The 21,177-nt window shown below is 39.2% G+C and overlaps 1 protein-coding gene and 1 non-coding gene across 6 annotated transcripts in view; both read right to left on the reverse strand.

The window, feature by feature from the left end:
• CTNNA2 (catenin alpha 2) overlaps positions 1–21,177 on the reverse strand; it is a 1,366,752-nt gene that overhangs the window by 1,020,479 nt on the left and 325,096 nt on the right. The gene's annotated exons all lie outside the window — the stretch shown is intronic.
• Positions 9,878–10,041, reverse strand: LOC112578282. The gene has a single exon (XR_003102580.1). It is a non-coding gene; the product is annotated as a U1 spliceosomal RNA (small nuclear RNA).

The raw sequence follows: 21,177 nt of genomic DNA on the forward strand, positions 1-21,177 counted from the left end.
AATTAATTTAAAAAGAAAGAGGGGAACTGGTAGGAGAAAAAATCAAGACAAACCCTGTGAAGATAAGAGGCAGAAGGAAACATACCCAAGGTATGAAAGAGGTGAGGTGGCTGAGTGAAGAGGGAGGACAAAGCCAGGTTGGCAAAAACTAAAAGCAGTTGCCTGTAGACCACCAATGCCTTCCTTTCCTTTCTTGTAAATGAATTTGCATTCTTTTTCCTGCAGGCCCCAGACTTGTAGGTAGCTGGGCTTTAGCTGCTCAACAGCTGCTACATTGTACCCTAGAGGCAACTGCTTTCACTGCCAGGCAAACTAATTCTTATGTAGAGATTGAACAATTAAGTACTTAGGTGTTCTGCCCTTGAAGGAAGACAGCAGATGTCACCACAACATTCGTGGGGGGAAAAGAAGAAATTTCTCTTCTGCAAATTTAAATGAAAACCTTGGAGCTGATTTTCCTTTAAAGGAATACTTATATGTGGAATCTTAAAAAAAAAAAAAAAGTACAAAAGAACTTATTTACAAAACAGAAATAGACTCACAGACATAGAAAACAAACATACCCTTATCAAAGCGGGAAGGGTAAATTAAGAGTTGGGGTTTAAAATATACACAACATTAATAGGGACAGAATAAGGGGACAAAGTAGGTGATTAAACAGTTAATCCCACTAGGGAATCTTAAGTAGAGAGAAAAGTATGGAATACCTTGCAAATTAATGATCACTTAAAAGAGCAAGCTTGCTTAGCAACAAAACAGTGCAGCAGCTCAGGCCATGCCCCCAAGCAATGAAACAATGGTGGAATAAGACCTACATCCTGCCCACTGAAGTCAGCAAGTTAAATGATACTTGACAGAGGCTTCTTCTGCATAAACTAAGAGCAGAAATTAAGGGAAAAGGTGACAATATACTGAAACCTGAAAAGAGGTACAGCATATATATATATGCCTTTTTGTTCATTTCCATTGCACCTTGACAGTCCTGTTGGCCCATAGAAGGTCAAAAACTACCCCAAGACATGTAGGAGGAGTTAATGTCTCTCACAAGCACTCTAAATAGTACTAATAAACTCTTTCCTTACCTGTAATTCTGCCTCTCATTAAGTTCTTTTTGTGCCAAGACAGAAAAACTTATGCTTTACTAAAAACCAAAATCTGGAGGAGAAAATGGCAACCCACTCCAGTATTCTTGCCTGGAGAATCCCATGGACAGGAGGCTGGTGGGCTATGGTCCATGGGGTCGCAAAGGGTCAGACACAACTGAAGTGACAAATACACTGTATTTGTACCCAAATACATTCTGCATTTTCACTACTATATAATAGATAACCAACAGGGTCCTACTCTATACCACAGGGAACTATATTCAATATCTTGTAATTACCTATAATGGAAGAGAAGCTGAAAAGGAATAAATTTGTATATATATTTTTTATATAAAACTTTGTGGAAAGCTAATTCCTTTTATTATTTCATACATAACTGAATCACACTGCTGTACACCTGAAACTAACACAACATTGTAAATGAGTTATATTTTAGTAAAACTTAAAAAACAAAGGAGGGCAGGCAGCAGCACATTCGGTTAGATAATCTCTTTTAAAGGCCACTTGTTAATTTTCATTATATACATAAAACTAATCATATTTTAAATATATCCCAAGAAAATTTAGGTATTTGCCAAGCAACTAAGGCTGAATACTAACTTGATTCTGCTAAATGAGACAATAATTCATTCTTTCACTTTAAGCACAATAAATGCATGTACAAAAGTGAAAGACCAAAGAAAGATGTTTTCTTCTAAACTAGAGGAGCTTTAAAAAGCAAAGGGATTTGGTGGCATAATTCTGATTATTTTTAGATTCCCATTCAAATACCTCAGAGTAACCAATAAAGAGAAGAAAGTATTTTTTCATTATTGTAGAGTTTATATTATTTACACTATGTCCTCCAATTCCTCTGGATATCAGACATTTGGGTATGTAAAATTTCAGACTGAATAGTGCCTGTTTTACCCTACCTGTAGACATTTTAGAACCTTTATTTATTATGTGTATGCATGCATACACACACACACATTTTGAAAAATTACAATCAGTCATGCATATATTTGTCCAAGTTTCCTTAAATTTGAACTGTCTAGAAAGCTACTTCCTTTTATTCTTTCTTTGCTCAACTAAAATTTAGATACATTTAAGCAAGTATCAGATATTAACCTTCCAAAAAATGAAATATAAAAATCAATTACGTTGCATTTAAGAAACCATTAATTAGTGGCACCACATAAGAGCATGTCTTCTATTGCTTTTGACATATATGTGATGTAATCTAAGGTTTCTTGGACATTCCTTATATTTTTCTCTTTTAAAAACTGTTTTTGTAAGACATCACTAGAAAAAGAAAAGAAAATACTATCTTTAAATCCTCTTCCTGGAGGTGCCTGAAACTGTACATTGGATATTTTATTATAGGGATACATATATACCTATAATAAATAGCTATAATAACATAGGTATATAAAATATACCCATGATAATATATAATATATTCATATATATATGAATAAAATTTCAATTAAATGTGTGAAAGGATAAGTTGTATGAATTTTATGAAGCAAAAAGATACTTCCTAAGTAAACAGTAAGTGCAGAAATCTAAAATAATTCATAATAGACAAAAGACATAATTGTCTTTCTACCTAAATGTAGAGAAGGGATTAGTTGGGACTGTCTTACCTCCTTAGGCCACTTGGGACACTAGACCACATCAGGATCCTTAACCTGGGTTCTAAAAAATGAGAGTTCACAAGGAGTTCATAAAACTCTAAAACTGTGTGCAATGTATGTGTGGGTGTATGTGGTGTCTCTGCATAATTATATATTTGATAGGAAGAGAGTCTTTAGTTTTTAATTAGACTTCAGGGGCATGTGTGTTCCCCATATGAGTTTAAAAACTGAGCTAGAAGATTTCCAAGATTCTCAGAAATGATATAAGTTTTATCAGATCAAGAGTGAAATGAACATCAGGTAAACATGAACTTTGAAGTTCAACATTCACTGCTCCTCCCTGAATGACTATCATCTGGTAATTTCCCACCCTGAACAATCCATCCATGACGTTCATGGGTAACATGGAGACCTCAGGAGAGCGAAAAAGCGAAAGTTGCTTAGCCGTGTCCGACTCTTAGTGACCCCATGAACTACACAGTCTATGGAATTCTCTCCAGGCCAGAATAGTGGAGTGAGTAGCCGTTCCCTTCTCCAGGGGATCTTCCCAACCCAGGAATCAAACCCAGGTATCCCACATTGCAGGCAGATTCTTTACCAGATGAGCCACCAGAGAAGCCCATTTTTCTCACCACACACCAACACACACACAAAGTGGGTAACTTGCCATTCTAAATGCCTAGCTTGGCACATCAGCCTGCCCTTGGCTAGAATAAAGTGCTTTTCTAACCAAGGGAATGGCTCTAATTTTAGGTGCAACCCATTAAAGGACTCTTGCTCCTTGGAAGAAAAGCTATGACAAACCGAGATGGCATATTAAACAGGAGAAATATTACTTTGCCAACAAAGGTCTGTATAGTCAAAGCTATGGTTTTTCCAGTAGTCATGTATGAATGTGAGAGTTGGACCATAAAGAAAGCTTAGAAACGAAGAATTGATGTTTTTGAACTGTGGTGTTGGAAAACACTCTTGGGAGTCCCTTGGAATTCAAGAAGATCAAACCAGTCAAACCTAAAGGGAATCAATACTGAATGTTTATTGGAAGGACTGATGATAAGGCTGAAGCTTGAATACTTTGGCCACTTGATGCAAAGACTGGACTAATTAGAAAAGACCCTGATGCTGGGTAAGACTGAAGGCAGGAGGAGAAGGGGACAACAGAGGACGAGATGGTTTGATGGCATCATGGGCTCAATAGCCCTGAGTTTCAGCAAGCTCCAGGAGATGGTGAAGGACAGGAAAACCTGGTGTTCTGCAGTCCATGGGGTTAAAGAGTCAGACAGGACTGAGCGACTGAACAACAACTTAAGACAAGAGTTGGCAAACAATATCTCATGGGGTTAATCCTGCCTGCCACTTGTTTTTATAGTGCTTACAAGCTAAAAATGGTTTTTATCTTTTAAAATACTTGTTGTCTCAAATATATATACATAATAGATTTGATTTTCCCTTTCAGGCAACAAACCTTAAATTATTTCTTGCTCTTCATAGAAAAACAAGTTTGCTTACATTTTGTCCAAAAAAATAAATGTCACAGTGAGACAGACATAAAAGAAAATAAATTTCATTTAATCTGATTTATCAATGTGGATTGCAAGCATCTTAAATACAATATATATAGACATATAATATATCTCAAAATATTAAAAATATCCATACATTATTCATATTTATTATGATGAAATGATTTCCTCCAGGAGTTCAAGAATGTTTCAATATCAGAATCTTCAGGAATATAGTTAACATATTGAGAGGTTAAAAGAGAAAAACTAGAAGCATGAAGGAAAAGCACGTAAGGATATAATGGAATACAAAACTGTCATGACTGAGGCTGTACTGGAAACAATGAGACACCACTGTTTGATTCAGACAGATCTAGTCCAACAGGTCACATCATTTGTTTTCTATGTACGTGTTCAATTGTGTCTGACTATTTGCAACCCTATGGACTGTACCCCACCAGGATCCTCTCTGTCCATGGAATTCTCCAGGCAAGAATACTGGAGTTGGGTTGCCATTTCCTATTCTAGGGGATTTTCTTGACCCAGGGATCAAACTCACATATCTTGTATCTCCTGCATTGGCAGGCAGATTCTTTACCACTGTGCCACCTGGGAAGCACTATGTCACTTGGTTTATTTGAGTTTAAAAAAATAAAAATCGTCTCCTTTCATTCCTGTTCCTGGCAAAAGAAGCACTAAAACTGGTGGACTTTAGCTACCTGGACATTTCTTCCTTGCAAATATATACCCCGTCTTTGTTATCTTTCCACCAACTCATTTAGAGAAGCATTATGGAGAAATGAGGATGTCATTTTTTTCCCTCTTATAGGAAAAATCAATTTGTCATTAGATGTTTCATTAAATAAAACGTGCTCTGATTCCCATACTTCTTTCTGGGAAGGTGGGTCTTAATTCTATATCCTATGCTGATGCATCAAGTGTCCAGTACAGAGAATGAAGCAACCTCGGTGCTGCACACACAACAGTGCCGTGGTGAAGTTAGTGGGCCTGGGAGCACACAGCTTGCCTGTGAATCGCTGTTCTAGTAATAATTAAAATGTCACCCTGCTGGTAAGTCACCCTGTTCCTCAAAGCACCAGTTTTTGTTTTTTTTTTTCATTTAAAAATCAAGGATAATAATAATAATACACACATACACACATACACTCACACACTATAAAAGTGCCTGGCATAGAGTTCAGTATATATTGACTCTTCTTATAGTAAAATATATATAGTAGAGAAATCTCTCAGTTATTGATAGCTTGCTTTTATTTTAGGTCATTTTACAAATAGGGCTTCCATAAGGTCCAGCTGTATAGTAAATAGTTCCTCTTTTAGAGTCCCAAGAGCTCTACTCTAGAATTAATGCAAATTCTCTCCTTTTCAGTTGGTTTGATGAGGCTTGAATATCTGCAACAATGCTCTGGTGGGAAAGCTGGGCCACAGGCTGCACAGATGTGGTTTAAGCCAGCTGGTGCCCAAGCAGGTCTTGCATATGAAAGTCAAGCTAATCTGCATAAATCACATTGTAAGCTAATTCCAAGGGGATTGTTTCATTATTTGTAAAGGAGTACTCATTGAACATACTCTTAGCATTTAATAATAAAAAAAAAAAAATTAGAAATTGTACCAATGAGACTGGGCTCTTTCACCAATTCCATGTGATTTTGGCTCAAATAATGAAAAGAGTTGGAGATTAAACTAATTCTTTTATCTCCTGGGCTACATAATCAGGAAATGTATTATCTGTGGAATATAAGAACAGCCATCTGTTCACAATTTAAAAATGTATGATATTATTACAAAAATATGATGTCATTATTTCACTGTTTTTGAAATATGAGGAACAAACCAATGAAAGATAAGATATTCAGGTGGCATTTCAGAACTATTTATGATATGTGGATCTAAATTTCTGTATGTGCTGATATATTTGGCAATGGTTTTATCCCAATTGAGCTGATGATGGCTGCTGTTCAATTGTCTGAGTGATTTCTTTTTATATAGTGTCTCTTCCCCTGACCATTCTAAACTTGTCTTAGTATTTTAATGTAGTTTTTATAAGAATGTAAATTTGGAAAGCCCTTAGTTATAGAGAAGATAACTGTTATCATAATACTTGTTTTCATAATGCCCAGACATAATCATGCCAAAAAGAATCACATGGTACCTCTCTACTTTTGTATACTGGCTGCTCATTATTTACTTAAAAAAATAACAAAAGCATATGAGTTGGCATGATCTTTTAGGCATTCAGTTCAGACATATATAAACAAAACAAAACAAAAAACTGTTGTTACCCTAAAGGAACCTAGTGACTAGTAAGATCTGCCCTATGAAGTCAGCAACATGACTGAGTGAAGAGGGCAAAGGTAATCCAGTAGTTTTAAGGAACCAAATAAATGATAATTGTTTAAAGAGCCCATATTTTAAATTTATGGATAAATTAAAGGTTATTATTTTCATTAGTTTGTGCCTGAACATCTCTCTTTCTACTCAAATAAACTTTGGGGACTTAAATCTTCCAAGTCTGCAGCTCATAAAACAGAAATATAATCGTATGACTCTTGTCTATTAAAACTTAATAAGTGATTCTCAAGGTTCTATTTACATGACTTTTCCCTTAATTATACCCTTACCAACCCTAGAGAGAATTCTGAGTTATGAGACTAAAGTACTTTCTAATCTTCATAGAAAGGAGGATTTATGAGATTTATCTAGCAAATTTAGAAACTACAATAACAAAGTTCGTATTACATTACCATTCAAGAGCGCCATCTGGCCCCTGGTAGAGGTGGTGGTTATGGAAACCGTGTAGTGTGTAACACCAAGCACGAAACTCAAAGGTAAAGACAATGAAAAGAACAACATAAAATGATACTTCTCTTTGTTTTCAAAATATGAAAAATATTCCACATGCCTTCTACTTCACTGTTATATTTTAATGGGCCTCAACTTTCATTTTTAAAAAAACACTAGAACTTATCTGAGTTTTCCTTATATTCCAAATACTGTTTGATTCTTTGATATTTGCCCACCCTTATTTGTAGCCTCTTGAAAAATGCTAATACTGGTAATGCCGAAATATGTTAAGTAAATCAATCTATTACGGAAGCACAGCTAAAAATTTAAAAAGTTAAAGCAAATAAAAATTTAAATAGACATAACTGTCTGGATCCTCTACAACCACAATACCATAAAAATGAAGAATCTTTAAAACAGAATATAAAAAGGTCCAGGGCTTCAGTTGCTATCAGAACTGCTTTCTAAACTGTCATTCATTCCTTGTTGACCGTACCAAATGGCTGGAACCCAACACTGTCCATCTTTCAGCAGCTGCTGCCATTGTTAAGTCTTTCCTAAGAGCATTGTCTCCTTCCCAAGCAGTGCTCAATTTAGATGAGCTCAGTAGTATTAAAGATACAGTCCAGCCAAAAATGGGTGACTTTGAAATAATCTTCAATGATAGACTTCACTCCTAATGTCCTGATGCAGGCTGAGTTATAGGATTATTCATCTTTGAAAGTTACAAATGTCCAAGGTAGGAAGAAATGATTCTCCATGCCCTGAAAGCTTAGGAATCTATCCCTTAGTAAGTAGCGTGAAAGTGAGGAAGAGAATAAAGCTCAGAATATGTGATATTGAGGCACAGACTTTACACAAACTGAATATTATTTTGTTGGGTGCTATATGGTCAGGGCACTCAAGATGGCTGTTCTTTTGCTCTCTGTACATCTCCTGACTGACCAGTGCCTGCTTCACCTACACCCTACTCACGTGACTGACTGACCTTTCTACAGACCTGCCCTTGGACCCAGCTAGTGATTGTTCCCACTAGTTTTTCAAAGGGGTTGTAAGTGGTGTGCCCTTCTGCAGGTTTTCCTGGGAACTGACGAGCCTTCCTTATGTCAATTCCTCCTATAATGAGTAACCTTCCCCCTACCCTGCCATGCAAATGGTGGGTGTCACTCTAGGACCTTGCTTCTGACAGGTAGGCTCCCCCATCCATTAAACCATTGATGTTTCTGTCACTGACTCCAGATTCTTTATTTGATCTTGAAGCTGGGAAAGTAAAGGCCTTGCAGGCCTGCATGGTACAACTCAACAGGTGCGTTTAAAAAATAATCTAATAGCCCTATTTTGTAGTTATTCATTGCTTTTATAGATAGTTTTTAGTTCAATCCTAAACCCCGGGAGTTGGTGATGGACAGGGAGGCCTGGTGTGCTGCGATTCATAGGGTCACAAAGAGTCGGACATGACTGAGTGACTGAACTGAACTGAACTGCTCTATTTACTCATAACCATGCCTTCTTCTCAGAGCTGTTTCCCAAAGCTCTCCTAGGAATGGGGCCTTGAACCATTACATGTGCTCACAGGACTGCCCAGTTCCTCTGTGACTCCATCCCTGGCACACAACGACTAGAAGAAGGTTGTCACAGTCACTTACTACTCATTAAAAAACAAAACAAAACAAACAAAAAAAACAACCCTTTCTTATTTTCTGTGACAGGGGTTAAGGGATAGCAGGAGTCTTCTGAACTCACACAAACAGGCCCATTCAACCACAGGATCAGCTGTGCTAGAGGATCGAAATTGCTCTCACTCACATTTAGCAATTGGCACCAGTTGTTGGCTGGGGACTGGGGTTAGCTGGGATACCTCATCTCTTTTTCTGTTCAGTCTTTAAACTTGGGGTCCTCATGCATTGGTTTTCTAAGGTCAGTGTTACAACAGGACACAATCAAAAGCTATAAAACCTCTTGAGATCTGGGTGTAACTCACTCACTGTCACTTCTGCCATAATTGGTCAGTCAAAGCAAGTCATAAAGTAATCCTAGGTCCAACGGGTGTATAAACAGATTCCGCCTCTTGTTGAGAGGAGTGATGGAGTCACACTGCAAAGGAACATGGACCCATTGGTGGCAGCCACCTTTGAAAAAAAGTCTACCGCATGAAGTGGGCACTTCACCCAAGATGCTCCTTAACACAGCATTCAGATTCTATTCTGCCTCTCTCTGTTGAAACTCAGATGGTATTGGTGGTATCCACCCAATTAGCACTTTGAGGACAGCAGAATAATACACGGTTATCAGCTTGAAAAAAAACTGGCTCAAAGAAGGACAAAGCTGAGACATGTGGAGGAATTCATGACATCTCAGTCCCTGATCTGGCTCTCCCTGAGGCTTCTCAGAGGTGCCTCGAGATACTTTTTGTCCATAGGATACCTTCCCTCCTTGGTGAACTTAATTTGGATAGGATTCTGTCACTCGTCCCTAAAAAAGAGTCTTAAACTCACACAGATATACAGATATATACAAATATACATACATATACATATCCATGTATATGCATAAGCAGATACATATGTATGTCTGTGAGTATATATATGTATATACATGTGTGCATGCTTGGTCGTTCTGTCGTGTCCGACTCTGCAGCCCCATGGACTGTAGACTACCAGACTTCTCTGATGTTTTTAGACAGGAATACTGGAATGAATTTAGGCACGAATTCTGGATGTTTTTAGGCAAGAATACTGGAGTGGTTGCCATTTCCTCCTCCAGGGGATCGTCCTGACTCAGGGATCGAACCCGCATCTCCTGTGTCTCTTGCATTGGCAGGCAGATTCTTTTTTTTTTTTTTAAACAGGGGAAAGCGCGAACGCAGTCCCCCACTACCACAAATTATGCAGTCGAGTTTCCCACATTTGGGGAAATCACAGGGGTCAGCGCGTCCGGAGTGCAATGGATAAGCCTAGCCCTGGGAGAACGACCTTCGTGATCATGGTATCTCCCCTGGCAGGCAGATTCTTTACCACTGAGTCATGAGGGAAATTCTTATATATGTGTATATATTCATGTGGTTTTCAGTTTATGATATAGTGCTCTTCACTCCAGTTTTTCTCGTTCTCATGGCTGTTTCCACATTACTGGATGCTTTTTATTTTTTTATTTTTTTTTAATATTTACTTAATTTATTTATTTATTTGGCTATACCAGGTCTTAGTTGGGACACGCAAGATCTCTAGTTGAAACATGCAAACTCTTAAGTTTCAGCACATGGGATCTAGTTCCCCAACCAGGGACTGAATCTGGGCCCCCTGCATTGGGAGCTTGGAGTCTTAGCCACTGGACCACCAGAGAAGTCCCACAATCATCGTTGTTATGGTCGGTAAAGATAGGTGATTTTCTCTCTCTCTTTTTTTAATTGAAGTATAGTTGATTGTTGTTCCAATTTATTTTCTGGAGGTAAATGTACTTGGAAGGCTTACAGGAAAAAAAAAAAAAGTGTAATTAAGCAAACACTAAAACACACCTAATCCCACAGTGAGATAAGGTTCCTAAAATAGTACTTTAATGTGTGACAGATCAACTAAAAATGCTACATTTAAGTCTTTGAACATTTTCAAAAAATTCATTCTGGCATTACCAATAGCCTAAGATGAGTCTAGCATAGTGCTTTGCATTGGGTACATGAAAATGACCAAATATCCCAGGTCATCATGATGCGTATAACTCAGGCAGAGAGCATATAAGCACATATATGTCATGTGTAAGCACCAAAAAGTTAATTGCCAAAACAGGTATGCAGCCAGTTGACAGTTGGTCCATAACATCTACTTTCTACTTCCTCTACCTTTTGAGAATATTAGCTGAACACATGGGCGATCAGCCAAAGACTATATTCCTCAGCCCCCTTTGCCATTATATAATCTAGGAAGTAGGTTGTGAACAATGGGAAATGATGTGTACCCTCAAGACTATGTTCTCCTGCTCACTGTACCTCTTTCTGAAGTAAACTCGCTGAGAGAAAGTGGAGCAGCTACCTTGGACTAAGAAGTAAAAACCACACACTGAGAACAGCAGACGTTGACCACTCACTCACCTCTGAACTGTTATCTTGTTATCTAGAGCATTGCACTTTGTATCTTTTTATTACAGCATCATTGAGTCAACGGACATGAGTTTGAGCCAACTCCAAGTGTAGTGAAGGTTGGGGAACCTGGGGTGCTGCAGTCCATTAGGTCGCAAAGAGTCAGATATGACTGACTAACTGAACAACAATAGCATATATATTAACTATAGTTGTCCACTGGTATCCACACAGGATTGCTTCCAAGATCCACTGCAGAAACCCAAATCCACAGATGTTCCAGGCCCACAGTTGGCCTTTCATATTCATATCCATGGCTCTACATCTGCAGATTCAACCAACCGTGAAGATGTAGTTCTGCAGTACTTATTTAAAAACCCATATGTAAATGGACTCGCCAGTTCAAAACCACGCTATTCAAGAGTCAACTGTACTTTGACATGTGGGAACTGCTAGCTGAGGGAACGCAGACATTTGAGGGATTGATTCTTTAAGGACAGGGTTTTAGGCCATGAGGGTACCTGGTGAATGTAGTTTCTTTAACATCAAACTGATTAAGGTCACTATCCTTTCCCTTTGTATCCCCAGGGCTTAGCTCTGTGGCTGAAATTCTGTAGGTAATTTATAAATATTAGTGAAAGGAAAGAAGAAAGAAAAAGAGGGAGGGAAGGAACGTGGACAGAAGAAAACATGGACAGAAAGCAATTTCAGGGTCTCATAGTATAGCAAGTTTTCTCTTCCCTCATCCCCATTCCAACCACTTGATAATGATAATTTATTATTATTATTATTATTACTAGCAACACTGGCAAAAGCTCATTATAATACAAAATACAGGAAATTGATATAGGTTCTAAAGTAGGATTTTGATAAGAATCCTAACACTCATACATAATTTATGTTAAAAAGGCTCAAGGTAATTCTGTTTGGAAGAGCACAACGTACCATACAGTCAAGACAATGACTTCCAAAATACATGATACTTTTATGCTCTAAGTATCTACTATCAGCTTAATAAACTCTGACTTTACAAGAAATAAGTTTACAGAATAGGATTAGTTTTTAAAATAAGTACAATCTCACACTCCTTGGTATTTACCCAAAGGAGCTGAAATTGTGTCCACACAGAAACTTGTACAAGGATGTTTATAACAGCTTTATTCATAAGTGCTAAAAGTTGAAAGTAACCAAGGAATCCTACAGTAGGCAAATGGGCAAATAAACTGTGGTATAAGTCATGGAAAAACATGGAGGAATTTTAAATTCATATTTAAGTAAAAGAAGACAATCTGAAAAGGCTGCATACTGTATGATTCCAACTACATGACACTTCTTGAAAAGGCAAAACTATGAAGACCATACAAATATCAGTGGTTACTGGGAGGACAGAAAAGATATGTATAGGTGAAGCACAGAGAATTTTTAGGGTAGCAAAATAATCTATATGATATCATAATAAAGAATATGTATCATAACACATTTGTCCAAAACCACAGGTTGTATAACACCAAGAGTGAATCCTAACACAACCTATGAACTCTGGCTGATTACAATGTGCCAGTACAGGTTCACACTTGGCCAGGAATGTCCCCTACTGCTGAGTGATGCTGACAGTGTGTTGGGGCAGGAGACATGAGAAATCCCTACCTCCCTCTCCATCTGCTGTAAACCTAAAACTGCTCTAAAACACTAAATTCTTATAAAAAATAAGTACAATCTACACCACATATTTTCCCACCACAATTCACCACAGACTAGGTAGTTTGATTTGGAAAACAGAACACCCTTGTCTTACAATGATAAGTAGGTTGTGATTAGAAGTTCCATGGGGTTAGTAGCCATTCAGCTCAATCTGGACTCTCACTCCTCCTCTGCCACTAGCTAATATTTAACTTGCTTACTCTCTTAAACTTTGAGCAATAGTTTCTTCATCTAAAAATTAACAAGGTAGATTATATACAAGTTAGGGCTATATTTCACTTAAAGTTAGAATGAGGTTTGAAACCAAAAACTACTGATGTCTAGTTATCAAAACTCTGGCTGTTTATTTAAGCTCTCCAAGCCACTCTCAACTATAAAAAGAGGGAAACATTGTTTAACTAACCCAGTTGTATAGCAAAGAGCAAATATATCTCTCTTGGTAATCAGAACTGGAATAAGTAATGTTTTTTGAAGTATAATTGATTTATAAAGTGCTAATTTCCAATGTATAGCAAAGTGATTCAGATACACATATAAACACATCCTTTATCACATTCTTTTACATTATGGCCTTTATCAAAGGATATTAAATATAGTTCTATGTGCTATACAATAAGACCTTGTTGTTTATCCATTCTATACATACTAGTTTGTATCTGCTAATCCCCAAATCCTACTCCATTCCTCCCTCAACCCTCCTTTCTTTGGCAACCACAAGTCTGTTCTCTATGTCTATTTCTGTTTCATTGATAAAATCATTTGTGTCATATTTTAGATTCCACATAAGTGGTATCATATGCTATTTGTCTTTCTTTTTCTTGTTAATTTCACTTCGTATGATAATCTCTATTTCCATCCATGTCACTGTAAATGACATTATTTTATTATTAATTTTTTTAAATGGCTGAGTAGTATTCAACTGCAGGCTTCCTTGTCGGCCCAGAAGGTAAAGAATCTGCCTGCAATGCTAGAGACCTGGGTTAAATCCCTGGGTTGGGAAGATCCCCTGGAGGAGGACATGGCAACCCACTCTAGTATTCTTGCCTGGAGAATCCCCATGGACAGCGGAGCCTGGTGAGCTACAGTCCATGGGGTCTCAAAGATTTGGATACGACTGAATGACTAAGCACATGGCACAGTCTTTGACTGTATATATGTGTACCACATCTTCTTTATTTGGAATAAGAAATGCTTTACATTTTTGTTCCCTATATCAATATAAAAACATATTGCTCATATTTTTTAAATGCTAAGAGTTTATTTGCCTTAATACTATGTAGCAATTTTATGGATAATGAATATGACTTACTGCACACAGATAGTGTTTTGATGAAATGCCTGGTCCATCTTCAGCGTTATCCTTTACTTATAGGAATTTCCTGCTTTCACAGTTCACAGTTCAGTCGCTCAGTCGTGTCCAACTCTTTGCGACCCCATGAATCGCAGCACGCCAGGCCTCCCTGTCCATCACCACCAACACCCGGAGTTCACTGAGACTCACGTCCATCGAGTCAGTGATGCCATTCAGCCATCACATCCTCTGTCGTCCCCTCGTCCTCCTGCCCCCAATCCCTCCCAGCATCAGTCTTTTCCAATGAGTCAACTCTTCACATGAGGTGGCCAAAGTACTGGAGTTTCAGCTTTAGCATCATTCCCTCCAAAGAAATCCAGGGCTGATCTCCTTCAGAATGAACTGGTTGGATCTCCTTGCAGTCTAAGGGACTCTCAAGAGTCTTCTCCAACACCACAGTTCAAAAGCATCAATTCTTTGGCGCTCAGCTTTCTTCACAGTCCAACTCTCACATCCATACACGACCACTGGAAAAACCATAGCCTTGACTAGATGGACCTTTCTTGGAAAAGTAATGTCTCTGCTTTTCATTATGCTATCTAGGTTGGTCATAACTTTCCTTCCAAGGACTAAGCGTCTTTTAATTTCATGGTTGCAGTCACCATCTGCAGTGATTTTGGAGCCCAAAAAAATAAAGTCTGACACTGTTTCCACTGTTTCCCCACCTATTTCCCATGAAGTGATGGGACCGGATGCCATGATCTTCGTTTTCTGAATGTTGAGCTTTAAGCCAACTTTTTCACTCTCTTCTTTCACTTTCATCAAGAGGCTTTTGAGTTCCTCTTCACTTTCTGCCATAAGGATGGTGTCATCTGCATATCTGAGGTTATTGATATTTCTCCTGGCAATCTTGATTCCAGCTTGTGCTTCTTCCCATCCAGCGTTTCTCATGATGTACTCTGCATAGAAGTTAAATAAGCAGGGTGACAATATACAGCCTTGACGTACTCTTCCTATTTGGAACCAGTCTGTTGTTCCATGTCCAGTTCTAAGTGTTGCTTCCTGACCTGCATACAAATTTCTCAAGAGGCAGGTCAGGTGGTCTGGTATTCCCATCTCTTTCAGAATTTTCCACAGTTTATTGTGATCCACACAGTCTCCAGTACTTTTGCCTGGAAAATCCCATGGATGGAGGAGCCTGGTAGGCTGCAGTCCATGGGGTCGCTGAGGGTCGGACACGACTGAGTGACTTCACTTTCACTTTTCACTTCCGTGCATTGGAGAAGGAAATGGCAACCCACTCCAGTGTTCTTGCCTGGAGAATCCCAGGGATGGGGGAGCCTGGTGGGCTGCTGACTATGGGGTCGCACAGAGTTGGACACAACTGAAGCGACTTAGCAGCAGCAGCAGCACACAGTCAAAGGCTTTGGCATAGTCAATAAAGCAGAAATAGATGTTTTTCTGGAACTCTCTTGCTTTTTCAATGATCCAGCGGATGTTGACAATTTGATCTCTGGTTCCTCTGCCTTTTCTACAACCAGCTTGAACATCTGGAAGTTCCTGCTTGAGGGAGCTTATAAAGACTATCTTTCCTTGTATGTGTCAACTGTCTATATATATTTTTATCAGAATGATACACTTCTAACACTTTTGGTGTTGACTAGTTGGCCTTTTATTCTATTTCTTTTTCTCCAGTTTAGAGGCCATTAACCAAATACATACTAACACATCATTAGGTACTGAGAAGAGGAACCCACTCTCCTCTGACAAATCTTAGACTCTAGGTGGGGTTTCTCAAACTCAGCAGCATTGGCATTTTGGACCAGATCATTCTTTGTGTAAAGGGCTGTCCTATGCAAGTTTGGCAACATCCTTGATCTCTACCCACTAGATGCTGTAGCATGCCTCTCTAAATGTGACAACCAAAAATGTCTCCATACATTAGTAAATATCCCTTGGGAGGAAAGGGCAAAACCATCTACTGTTCTAGATCTATTCTGTCCAACAGAGAAACTATGCAAAATTAACTTCAATCACTTACCTGTGGAATCTGAAAAATGATACAAACACTTGGTGCCTCAGTCACACTGGTCACACTTTAGGTGCTCAACGGCCACATGGGGTCAGCACAGATATAAAATGTTTCCATCACTGCAGAACTGCGTAAAATCAAAAACTATGACAAAATATAATAATGACAAAGAAAGAATAATAACGGCACCATTCCAGGATATCTTCCATTATGGAACTTCTAATTGTTAGAAGATCAATTCCAATTTAATTCCTTCTTTAAAAGCTTCCTCATCTCAAACATTAACAAGAATTTCTAAGCAGCTTATTCCCAGTAGTTCAAAATGTGACTAATACTTAAGGATAACTGCAAATCATGTAATTATTAGATAGTCACAATGACAAAGCTGGGGTGTTAGTTAATCTCTGCTGCTGCTAAGTCGCTTCAGTCATGGCAGACTCTGTGCGACCCCAGAGATGACAGCCCACCAGGCTCCCCCGTCCCTGGGATTCTCCAGGCAAGAACACTGGAGTGGGTTGCCATTTCCTCCTCCAATGCATGAAAGTGAAAAGTGAAAGTGAAGTCGCTCAGTCGTGTCCGACTCTTAGCGACCCCATGGACTGCAGCCTACCAGGCTCCTCCGTCCATGGGATTTTCCAGGCAAGAGTACTGGAGTGGGGTGCCATTGCCTTCTCCAAGTTAATCTCTACTAATAGCTAAATCAGAAAGAAGTGGGAAAAGAATCTTAAACAGGTATATAATCCAGCAATGTCTGACGATTTGATCTCACTTGAGACCCTGTTGTTAATGCAACCACAGGATGAAAACATCAATTGAACTTACAGAGAGCTTCACTTCGACAAAACCTGAAGTGGCCTGCACAGCCATCTAGCTTTGAGCACATTAGCTCCTTAAGCATCTCAGACAGCTGGCTGAAGGGAAGTTTATTGATTAAAGGTCATTCCTTGTTTCAAGATCACCAGGTTACCCTCAACCTGGTGAGGTAACACAAGAGCAGGTTGAACAATAAAGAGGACAATGACAAATAGAAGTCAAGATTATGGGGTGATTATTACAGGAATTATAGAGGATCCTATGAAAAACTTTAAGAACATTCACATAAGCTGCCTCCATCTTCACAAAACCTGAGCTCTTACTGGCTGCATGTGAGTGTGACTCTGAGAGACAGCATGGGTGTGTGTGTGTACAGATGCATGAGTGTGCTGGGGAAATACACCTTTGTGTATAAAGCTTCAAATTTAATAAATCTCTCAAAACACAACTAATATTCTCTCTCCAACCTTAATCCCCAAATTGAAGAAATGATACACTGGGTGCTGTCGCTCAGTCGTGTCTGACTCTTTGCAACACTATGGATTACAGTCAGCTAGGCTCCTCTGTTTATGGGATTTCCTAGGCAAGAATACTTGAGTGAGTTGCCATTTCCTCCTCCAGGGGAATCTTCCTGACCCAGGGATCGAACCTGTATCTCTTGGGTCTCCTGCATTGGCAAGTGGATTCTTTATGACCGTGCCACCTGGGAAGCCTAATACTTCCTTTCAAATTTGCCAATTTTAGGCATGTGATGCTATTGTGGCCTCACTGATTCAGAAAGTAGTTTCTGACCATCAACTATGTCCTTATTTCAGACATAAGTTCCCAGTAACAAATTCATTTTTTAAAAGTTCCTATTAAATGTCACACACATATTGACCATTGAAAATTTACACAAATAAGAACATTCTCAGAATAATTATAATCACAGAATGGCAGAAAGGCAAAAAATGACCAAGTAGGCTAGTAATAACAGCAACAGAATAGAAAATACACTGTCAGAGTTATAAATTATAACTGGCTGGCTGCTCAAAAAGAGAAAGTACATCTCATGGAAATTCAGAAGTCTTTCTGGAGGTGATCTTTAAACTACATTTTGAGGATTAGGTAGGATTCTGCCATATTCCCGTGGGAAGAAATGCTATTTCCAACTAAAGCCAAACTTTAACACAGAAGAAATAGTATGTGTTCTGAAGTGTGTGGTATAGGCTGGGATGTGGGGACAGATCTCACTGGACAAGTAGTCTGGGAGTTCAGTAACAGCTTTCAGCATCTCTCTCTTTTCTCCCTCTCTCCTCCCAAATAAAAAGACTCTTACTCAATGTGCATATGGAATTTATATTTAACAAGTTCCCCAGGCGATTTTAATGTACTACTGAAGTTTGAAAACCATTTCAGGAAAAGAATATTTGAAAATAAGAAGTTAGGGAATGTCGTTAATTTGGATGGTTTTTTCTCTGCAAATGTCTAACAAAGAGGGGAGATAATATTTTCTTCTGTAATTTTTAATGAAAATAAACATCATTTCAACCAATGATCAACAAGTGTTTATTTAGACAAATATTGAATTCAATACTTTTGCATGTATTATCAAAACCAGACTGTACACACTACTGAGCCAGCATGCTGCAACCACTGGAGCCCCCACACCTAAAGCCGGTGCTACATAACAAGAGAAGCCACTGAATGAGAAGCCTGTGTACTACAGCTAGAGAGTAGCCCCTACTCTCCGCAGCTAGAGAAGGCCTTCACACGGCAATGAAGACCTAGTACAGCCAAAAATTAGCAAATACATAAAAACACAGTGTGCAAATATGTTTTTGAGGATAAAGTAAAAACTCACTGTCTTGCTGAAGAATGATGAAAGAAACAGATCTGATCCTTAATTTCCTATTCTTTTTCCTATCCACTACCATAACCTCTAATTACTTCTACTATTTCTAAGACATAGGCCTACTGGATGGGGGATTCCCAGGTGGCTCAGTGGTAAAAGAATCTGCCTGCTGATGCAGGAGATGCAGAAGACACAGTTTCGATCTCTGGGTCAGGAAAATCCCCTGGAGGAAGAAATGGCAGCCCGCTCCAGTATTCTTGCCTGGGAAATCCCATGGAGAGAGGAACATGGCAGGCTATACTCCATGGGGTCGCAAAGTGTTAGACACAACTGAGCCACTAGGCATGCACACACACCTACTGGATACCAGAGATACCGTAAGAGGCTCTCCAGACAAAACTACCCTGTCATCTCCCCGGGTTTGGGGTGCATCTCTTCCTAGCTTGATGGATCACACCTAAGCCTTTCTATTATCCCTTCAGCTTAGATAGACACTCTGATTGTTTCACACCCTTACCCATGGGACCACATGCTGTTCTTAGTCCTATCTAAGGGAAAAGACACTGCTAAGATCCTTGTCCTAAAGCTCCAGGAAAAATTTGCTATGTCACCCACTTCTTTCTTTTTTTCTGGACCCTCTATGGTCTCAAAGCTCTCTGGCCTCTGGAGGCTTGTTTTGTTGGTGGACCCTCAGACTTATCAAAGAATGCAAATTCTGTTTCTTACAAATGCAATTTTATGAAAGAAAAGTGAAAGTCACTCAGTCATGTCTGACTCTCTGTGACCCCATGGACTGTAGCCTGCCAGGCTCCTCTGTCCATGGGATTCCCCAGGCAAGAATACTGGAGTGGGTAGCCATTCTTTTCTTCAAGGGATCTTCCCAACACAGGACTTGGACCCAGGTCTCCCATATTGCAAGTGGATCTTTACCATCTGATCAACCAGGGAAGCCCAATTTTATGAACTTTCACTTTAATATTCAATCCATCAGGACTGTAAGCACTACCCTAATCCTCACCATTTAACACAATAAAAGTTTATTTCTCTCTGTTACTACTCCAATGAGGGACAAATGTGGGGTTGGAGAGACCTGATTATTTAAGGACCCATACACTTGAATCCTAAGGATCTCAGGGTCTTACACTGGATTCTCCTCCTCATGTAACACATAGGATAGAAGGTGGTAGAGGATCATATCAGTATTTCAGGGGCAGGGACTGGAAATGTTATATATCACATTTGTCAACATTCTATTAGCCATATCCCAGTCACACACCCTCAGCTGCCTGCAGAGGAAGGTGGTAAATGTAACTTACTTTTATGTCAGGAAGAAAATGAAATAGTTTGGTAAGCAGAGTCTACTATAGTTATGCCATCAGTATTGATAGCTGCTAATTATGCACTTTAATTATAGATCACTGTTACCCGCTTCATTATCAATTTAGTCTGTTGCGGATTGTTTGAATAATGTTAGTGATACAAAACTTTTCAATAGCACTGTTGGCCTAAATTTTTCAATATTAGACTTCATGTTGTAATTCAAATAAGACTCTCCACATATTTATCGCAAATGTAAATACACTATATATTTTGATTATTTGAAAGATACTTCATCGGTAATATCTTGCCTGCCAGTCTGTGCTACTGAATAACTGGAAACACAGGCTTGTGTGTCTGTGCTCAGTCACTCAGGTCTGACTCTTTGTGACCCAGTTTCCCCTGTCCATGGGATTTTCCCAGCAAGAATACTGGAATGGGCTGCTATTTCCTTCTCCAGGGGATCTTCCCCACCCCGGGATTGAACCCAGGTCTCCTGCACTGCAGGCAGGTTCTTTAACACTGAGCCACCAAGGAATCCCAGGAAGCACACGGCTAAAATAAGTGAAAACAAATTACTGGGTTAACTTTAAATTTAGAAGATAGTTTTTCATATGAAATATTTTGCTATGAAACACTTCTCAAGTGGTTCAGATGGTAAAGAATCCACCTGCAATGCAGAAGACCTGGGTTCGATCTCTGGGTCTGGAAGAACCCCTGGAGAAGGGAATGGCTACCCACTCCAGTATTCTTGCCTGGGAAATCCTATGGACAGAGGAGCCTGGCAGGCTACAGTCCATGGGGTAACAAAGAGTCGGACATGACTGAGCGACTAACACATACACGTGCGTGTATGCACACACACGTGCACACACATACACACTTTGCTAATTAAAGGCAATTCATAAATGTTGCTGTGTGTGTGTGTGTGTGTGTGTGTGTGCGTGGGCGTGCGCACGTACGCACTAAGTCATTTCAGCTGTGTCCAAACTCTGTGCAATCCTATGGACTGTAGCCCTCCAGGCTTCTCTGTCCATGGGATTCTCCAGGCAAGAATAGTGGAGTGGGTTGCCATGCCCTCTCCT

This window comes from Bubalus bubalis, chromosome 12 (assembly GCF_019923935.1).
Source record: "Bubalus bubalis isolate 160015118507 breed Murrah chromosome 12, NDDB_SH_1, whole genome shotgun sequence".
NCBI lineage: Eukaryota > Metazoa > Chordata > Mammalia > Artiodactyla > Bovidae > Bubalus > Bubalus bubalis.